Below are 7410 nucleotides of genomic sequence, written 5' to 3' on the forward strand. Positions count from 1 at the left end.
TCCACCCACCCATCAGTCTGTCTACCCATCCATCAGTCCATCCATCCATCCATCCATCCATCCATCCATCCATCCATCCATCCATCCATCCATCCACCCATCAGTCTGTCTACCCATCCATCAGTCCATCCAACCACCCATCTACCCATCCGTCTGTCCTCCTCCCTTCCACAGGTCCATCCATCCATCTATCCACCCACCCACCAGTCCATCCATCCACCCATCTAACCACATACCCACCTACCTAACCACCCACCCATCCACCCATACACTCACCCATCTATCTACTTTCCCACAGTCTACATGTCCTTCCACTCATCTATCCATGTATTTAAATAACCCACCCACCCACCCATAGGCCCATTCCCCCACTCGCCCACCCTTCCATCCATCTACTCCTCAGCCCGCCTAGCAGTAAGTGAGCCATCTCACAGAACACCACGGACATCTACTCAGCCCTGTGCCCTCCATGATCTCTGAGCCTTACAAGCACCCCGTGAGGGAGGCGGGGCTGTTTGCACTGCACAACCTCATGTCCTCACAACTCCCATCAGGCCACACTCTCTGGCTGGCGTTTGAGATCTAATGAGCCTGGGGGGTGGGGGTGAGGTGGGCAAAATCAGGGCTCAGGGGCTGTGTCTGGCCCGGGGTGTGTGGGTATGAACATGTCTGTGGGGGGGCCATGCATGTGCACACAGGTATGGGTGTGTGTCTTCCTTTCCTCTCCCACTGGGCGAGGCCCTCATTAAGCCACTGCTTGGCTGAGGAGGCCTCTGGGAGCTGCTCTGGGTGCCTGTGGCCTGTTCTCTAGAGAAGGACAGGAATGGAGGAGCTCCTGGAGCCTCCAATTACGGAGGCCCAGCGGCTGCAAAGGCCAGGAGGAGCTCCAAGTCCCTTCTCAGGAGGCTCCTCCTGCTAATTGCCTCGCTGGGGGGTGGTGTTTCTCCATGGGGAGCCTGGTCCCCATCTCAGCCAGCAAATGACTCTCTCTGAGCCCTCTGGGACCCTCCAGGTAAAACAGGTGGCCGTGCTCGCCCCGCCCCCATTTTAGGAACCGCATGCACAGCACAGCGTGCCCCTGGAGAGAGACCTTTAGGTACATCAGGCTGGTGAATAATTGCGTTGATGACAGGCAGCTATTAGAGCAAGGGAGGCCTCCTCAGGCCTTTTGTCTGGGAGGTATGGCTCTGTCCCCAGGTCACTTCCCTGCCCGGAGTCACTGGGGGAAGGACTGGACCTGGAGGAGGACATGGGCTTTTAGAAGTGCTCCCCAGACAGGTCTGGACCGTTGCTTCTGTTTGTCCTTAGAAACCTTTCCCTGCAACGTTCAAAGTCCGGCCATTTCATCCGGAGAGCCGCTGTCTTGGAAACCCTGCTGTTCCACAGCTGCCTGGAGCTTGCAGTTTCGCCACTAGGTGGCAAGCTAGAGAATTGATAATGGGGCTGAGTCCAATGATGGGGTTATTAACTGGCAAGCTTGGGCGGGCAGGGGTGGTGGCGGCGGCTGGTGGCAGCTTAGAAGAATCAGAGAAACTTTGATGAGTAGGGACCGGGGTCTTAAAGGTTGGTGAGTGGCCATCTCATGTGCAACTATTGACCTCTTGCCATTGGGAGTCAAGAAGACCAAAGCCCAAGGAAAGAATGAATCTGGTGGGTGGAGGGACCACATGAACCTCCGCCTCCGTGACCCTGAGACCAGAAGAGCTAGATGGTGCCCGGCTCCCACCGCTCTGAAAGGGATCACCGAGAAGGTCCTGGTTGGGGGCAGGGGAGGGGTGGACAGAATGTGGAGCAAAGCCAACGTCATAAAAAACAGCAGGCTTGCTGGTTGCACTGAGACTGGCAGAATTCCTTTGACCAGGGCCCCGGACCACCCTTCAGGTGTGAAACTGAACTCACCCTTGGGCTCCATTTTCTCTTTGCCAGTTCAGATTATCTATCTATCTATCTATCTATCTATCTATCTATCTATCTATCTATCTATCATCTATCCATCCATCCATCCATCCATCCATCCATCCATCCATCATCTATTCTCTCCTTATTTATTTATCTTTCCTTGGTAGCAGCTTTATTGGCATATCATTCGCAATCATACAATTCAATGGTTCAGCCCTGTCGAGAAGAGCTTTACAGGCATCACCGACCACAATGGGTTTTAGAACATTCTCGTACCCATCATTATTAGTTTCGCCCCTCCCATATCTCAAGGAACTGCTAATCCAGTTACTGCCTGTGTTAGTCTGGGTAGACTAGAGAAACAAATTTATAGAGATTCGTATGTGAATAAGAAAGAGGTTTATATATAAGAGCAGTTAAATATTGAGGAAACATCCCAGCCCAGTCCAGATTCAAGTCCATAAGTCTGATATTAGCCCATAGTCTGATACCAATCTATACATTTCTCTTCAGACTCACAAAACACATGAAATGATGCTGAATGCAGGACAATCACAGACCAGTGGGGAGAAAGTCTTTGGATCCAGTGGCATTATAAGCACCTCAGCGCTGGCAGGGCTCTCTATGTGGCTTCTCCAGTTCCCAGGGCAGTATCAGGGTCGTTCCATGTGGCTTCTCCTCATGGATGCCTCACAGGGAGTCAGCCTTATCAGAAGAGAGAGGTGTCTTCCACCTCCAAGGAGGAAAAACAGATTTCCCAGAAGTCTCAGGAGAAGGCCATGCCCACACAGAGGCCTCATTGGCTATGATCTGATTGACGGGCTAGACTCCACCCCTTCACTCTTAATCTTCAAATTGACAAATGATTATATAATTACCATGCCGTCTCCATAGATTTACCTCTCCTGGATTTCATATACAACAAAGCATTGAAAAAGAAGAAAGAAAGAAATACAAAACCCTAATAACAATTACAAAGTAAAACAGATAAAAACTTCAAGAAGAAAGCAGAAAATATTAAAATCTAGTTCAAGCCCTTTATAAAGACTCCCCTGTTTTCCAGATGAGTCCCTGTCTTTGACCCAACTCTCAAAGTTCCAAGTGGCCCGGCTCACTGTGCCTACCCACACTCAGCCATCCCAACCCATCAGAGGCCTTCGACCGGCCGTCTGGCTCTGCTTCCTAGGCACATGCTCTCCTGCCAGTCACGTAGAGGGCACCCAGGTCACCTGTGGCCACCCAGGCCCTGCCAGCTCTGGCGTCATCGCTGCACCATGCAGATCACACTGAGCCCTGCTGTCGGGTCCCACACCTGCCTCCCTACAGCTCCAACGGAGTGGGAACCCCCTCCATAGAGTTGGGTAGGGAAGACAGGAGCTTAGGCAAGCCTCACTGGGAAGTCGATTCTGGGAGTTCCCGACAGGCATTAAAGACCCATTGTACTGAGCGCTTTAGGCCGAGCAAAACGCTAGCCAAGCTCCCTGCAGGCTTCACTTGCCCACGGGGAGCTTGGCCAGGTCTGGGAGTCACATGCCGGCAGAGTGTCTTGGGGCGCCGGCACCCACTCACCATCTACCCGTCAGCTCAGGGATGAGCACTGACCATACTAGTACTTACCCACCCGCCCCCACCCTGTGGGACCCAGGGCAGCGAGGCAAATGCACCTTAAGCTCAACCTCACCTCTGAGCGGGATCTGGCTTCTCCACCCTGCAAGAACCACTCACTAGCTGGAAGACCCTGAGCCAAGTCCTCTGTCCCCATCATTCCACTCAGATGGATGGAAGAATCTCTTTACCAGGGGCTGGGCAGGCCGAGGCTTCTGCGGCCAAGGCAGGACTCTGGAGTCTCCAGGCTGCCGTCGGGGAGCTGACCAGCCTGGAATATCTCTGGTACATCCCCACAGCCACCCTGCCAGGCCAACAAACCCAAACCACACGCACTGCCATCGGGTCGATGCTGACTCAGGGGTAGAAAGCTCAGTCTTTCTCCCGCGGATCTGCTGGTGGTTTTGAACTGCTGACCATGCGGATTTCAGCCCGATGCATCACCATTACACTGAGTCGGGGTTGACTTGATGGTAGTGGGCTTGGTGTTTCGGTTTATCCACTCCTAAACCTGCGACAGCCCCTCCCCAAAGACCACGGAGCCATTTAACGAGGATAAGGGCTCTTGTATCTCCACAAAGAACCGAGGATGCCCATTGCCAAGACCTGAGCCAGTATGCCCCGCTGATCTCTGGCAGCTGCTCACATGTGTGCCGGGCCACCACACCCACCCAGGCTTTGGAGGTTGGCCATTTGCAGACCCTTGGGACTGAGCCTGGCCTGGCTACTCCCCTCCCCCAGCCCTCCTTCCTCCCTTATTCATTCGCCATCCCTGCTGTACCTCCACCCAGGGGGCTCAGCTCTGGGCTTGAAGGTGGGATGTATAGAGAGGGGGAGGTGGGGATCCCAAGTCAGGAGGGACAGCTTCGTCCCTGGGTGCCACATCCCCTCCCAGAGTCACAGTGGTGAATGAATTGAGGGACTCGGCCCAGGTGCAGGCCCCCTTCCCTCCATTTACCTGCTCGGGACCCCGGGGGAGCCCTGTTCCTTTCTGGGCTTCCATATCCCCGATTCTGCAGTGGGGCTAATACTACTTATTCATTCACGTCTCTGGAAGTGGCTCCCTTAAGCTGTGTTGGAAACGTTCACCCAGCATACAGTGGGCTGGGCTGGGGTGGGGGGCGTTCCGGGCAGAGGGACGGGTGTGTGCAGAGGCAGAATGGGGGAGCCTGTCCCAGGAGCATTGGCTGGACAAGGGGCTGCGTGCCCGGGAGAGGTAGGATTTAATAACAACACCAGGGCATTAATAAGGATGAGGAATTGTCCAAATGGGTCAAATGTTAGCTCCCAGCCCGTCGCTGGGCTGCCCACGGGCAGCATCCTTTCATCCTCATAACAACTCCGACAGCTCAGGTAGGAGTGTTCCTGGGATAGCCCTGCCTTCTGACACCAGCTACAACCTCCAGGGTCCTCACGGCCACCCTCGGCTTCCGTACTTTGCTGGAAGGACTGGGGGAGCGGATGCGGGAGGCGGTCACCCTCACCGGTCCAGTTTGCTGTGGCGACAAGAGATGGGGAAAGTCACTCAAGGGACAAGGCGTGTGTGGCAGAGCCCAGGGGAAGGCCCAGCATGCAGCTTCTGCCCCTGGTGGGTGTTCAGGGCTGCTCGTCAGAGTGGGCCCCCCTGGGAGATGGGATCTGGGTAGGGAGTCCCCAGGTCTGCTCATCTGGGGACCTTGGGATGAGCCTCACCCAGCACCACGGAGACTCAGGCTTGGCAAACTCATCCCAGGGTCTTCGTGCTGGAGAATGAGAGCCCAGAGGGCCCCCTGGCCTTGGGGACTGTCCTGGGCTGGGTTCTCTAGAGAAGGCAACCCGTGAAGCTTCTCTGCGTCTCTATCGAGAGAGGTTTCATTCGGTTGAACATAGGGTCATCGCCCAGAGTTGGAGGGGACTCAACACCACCTAATAAGAATAGCAAGAGAGAGGTTTCTATCAAGGAAATGGTTCACCTGGGAGGAACAGCAAGCACGTTCCAAGTTCACGGGCCGGATGTCAGGTCGGAGACTCCTCCTGACTCTCGCAGCTGTGGATGAACTCAAGATCAGTCAATCACCCAACAGGCTTCTGCCTTGCACTGAGATCTCATGAAGAAAATACTTTCTAATTTAGAGTGTGGCCACAGTGAATGAACCCAAGACCCACACATAAAACGGCAGGCGGCTGCTGATTCCTGGGAGTGGTTGGTAACGTGTCAGGCTGCTGGCTTAAGTCCAAAGACCTGGAGGACGATGAGCCAGACGTAGGACCCAGACCCAGCAAGGAAAGCAAGCAAGCTTCTCCATAGCGGCCACTTATGTTGGAAGCAGTCCACCCCCTGGAGGAGACTTCCTTTCAATGGACGGACTGCTCATAGCAGATCTTCTCATGGAAGAGATTACGTTATGCTAGATCTCACCACGAGGGATTATTGTGCTTTAACTGCCAAACCACCGGGAATTCTAGCCTGGCCAAGTGGACACCAGGCTGTAACTTTCACAGGGACACGGGTGGTTTTAATCACCCGTCATGCTAGACCCCCTTGCTGCCAGGTCCACACCAAACTGGGGGCTTGGCCAGGCTTCTTAGAAGGTTCAAGGAAGCCCAGGGCTCGTTCTTGAAGGGCCTGGGGGAAAATCCAGGTGCAAGGAGGCCGGGAGACAACCTTGCACTGAGATCTCATGAAGAAAATACTTTCTAATTTAGAGTGTGTTCATTTGGCACTCGGGGCAGCCCACGCAGTTACGGGGGGGTCTCAAACCCTGCCCAACCCACAGTGGGGTCTGCCCCTGGCACCCATGGCGGCCTCAGGCTGCCTTGAAGGCAGAGGACCCAGGGCCTCCTTGGGGCTGGAGGAGACGGGAGGGAAGGGGCAATGACATTGAGTGGCTTGGTTCCCAGGAGCTGCTCCTTCTCGGGAGAGGTGGGGGTGGGCGCAGGACTCCACTCAGGACCTGGAGAGCAGCAGAGACACGAGAGGACAGGTGGGGGTGCGGCAAAGCCAGCCCCTCTGGGGTGAAGTTTGATTCTGCTGAGGAAGGCTTCCCAGCAGAGGGTGTGCTCGGGCAGTTGAATGAGTGGGCGCCTGCTCGGGTCCCCAGTTGGTGTGGCGGGCCTGGGAGGGCAGTGCTGACTCACCGGGGAGGGTGGGGGCACCAGCGGCCTCTCCTGGGAAGGGGTGCGGAGGGAATCCTTGGTGGGGTTCGCCCATAGTTCAGTTTCAGGAGTGGGAGCAGGCTTCCTCAGCCTGGGGCTCCTCCTGGCCAGTGGGTGCATGCTGTGCCCTTGGCGTCTGGCCCTGTGCTGCTAGCCCGGCCTCCGGCGCCCACTGGGCCTCAGATTAGTTGGCAGTGCCAAGGTAGAAGCAGCAGACGGCCTCTCCTAGCTGCTCAGTACCCCAGATGACCTGGCCAGACCAGAGAGAGTAGGCCCCCAGGGACTTGACCCCAGCTCAGTCCCCTCTCCTTGGACTTGGCTCTGCCTCCTGGCCACAGGTGGTGGCTCACTACCCCCAGCTCCACCCCTCCCCCCAAACGGTGGCCAGCGTCCAGCCATTTCCACTTGGGCTAGCTTAGCCCTGAGGCAGTGCTGATCTGTACTGAGAGCTCCTGTCTGGAGGGCACATGCATGAAGCACGTGCCCTTCCTCCTGGGCCTCTCCCAGGTGCCCCTGCCACCTCCCTCTCCCCCCTGCCACCTGCCGTGCCCAAGGTCCCTGAGGGCAGAGGCTGGAGACCAGCAGCCCTAGGTGGACAGTCTGGGCAGCTCCATTGGCTTCCATTCACACTGGTCTCTTCGTCCTGCCATCCGGGGACTGTCTGCATCGAGGCCACCAAGTGACACAGCTTGTCCAGACTCCCAGCTCTCAGGAGCATCCCAAACATCACACCTAGACCCTGCTCTCCTCCTCCTCCTCCTCCTGCTGCTC

At 56.0% G+C, this 7410-nt stretch overlaps 1 protein-coding gene across 4 annotated transcripts in view; it reads left to right on the forward strand.

Moving 5' to 3' along the window:
- Positions 1–7410, forward strand: part of CACNA1I (calcium voltage-gated channel subunit alpha1 I) — a 130841-nt gene that overhangs the window by 47434 nt on the left and 75997 nt on the right. The window lies entirely within an intron of this gene.

Source organism: Echinops telfairi, unplaced genomic scaffold, assembly GCF_000313985.2.
Source record: "Echinops telfairi isolate 266 unplaced genomic scaffold, ASM31398v2 ScPeMD7_2;HRSCAF=8, whole genome shotgun sequence".
In the NCBI taxonomy this organism is placed as follows: Eukaryota; Metazoa; Chordata; class Mammalia; order Afrosoricida; family Tenrecidae; genus Echinops; species Echinops telfairi.